The sequence below is a fragment of the Gavialis gangeticus genome, unplaced genomic scaffold (genome assembly GCF_001723915.1).
Source record: "Gavialis gangeticus isolate Ggan-Ray unplaced genomic scaffold, GavGan_comp1, whole genome shotgun sequence".
In the NCBI taxonomy this organism is placed as follows: domain Eukaryota; kingdom Metazoa; phylum Chordata; order Crocodylia; family Gavialidae; genus Gavialis; species Gavialis gangeticus.
Window position 1 is genome coordinate 140,691,310 of NW_017729025.1, and position 699 is coordinate 140,692,008.

Genomic DNA, 699 nt, shown 5'->3' on the forward strand with positions numbered 1-699 from the left:
GGGGGGGAAGGGAAGGAGAAAAAAGAAACAAAACGGGGAGCGATTCAGCCAAAGAAAAAAAGAAGAAAAAAAAAAGAAAAAGAAATCAATGGGCTAAAGTCTGCTGGTGTTTCTCCGGGCCATGGATGTGCTGGATCCGGATCGTTAGGAGAAGTTTGCGGATGGGTTGCCGGGAGATTTGGTTACAATCAGGTTCATTATGATTTTTTTTTCCCCCTCCTGAAACAAGTGAAGGCGATGGTTACTGCTGTCAATCTTGGCAATCAATGTGAGCGGCCATGTCGTAAGTATTCAAAGCATTTCCCGTCGTGCAACATCAGAAAGTGAGTGGCCAGGGCATTGATCTAAGGAAGGCGAAGGGAGGCAGGGCTCCCCCTCCCAGGCAGCACAGGCAAGATGAGACAACGCGGAGAGGGAGAGGGAAAGAGGGAGGGAGGGAGGGAGGGAGGGCGGGGGAGCAACAACTGGAGAGAAAGTGAGCACAAAACAGAAAGTGAAATCACCCCCGGCTGCCAGCCGCATCTCGGTGCAGCGATCCCCACTCTCACTGCCCGTACACAAGTGCAACCCTAAACCTCTGCAGCCTAATGACCACTGATTGCCCGGTGTGGTGAGGAAAGGTAATAGAAAGTTACCGGGGGGGGAAGAAGGGGGGCAGGACTGAAGAAGAAGAGAATAAACTAAAGGAGAAAAAGAGTC

At 51.2% G+C, this 699-nt stretch overlaps 1 long non-coding RNA gene across 1 annotated transcript in view; it reads left to right on the forward strand.

Annotated features, from left to right (window-relative positions):
* The window catches only part of LOC109299119, a 6,896-nt gene that overhangs the window by 3,864 nt on the left and 2,333 nt on the right, over positions 1-699 (forward strand). Inside the window, exon 2 of the long non-coding RNA XR_002097775.1 lies at positions 230-283. This is a non-coding gene — a long non-coding RNA (uncharacterized LOC109299119). The remainder of the gene's footprint in view (positions 1-229; positions 284-699) is intronic.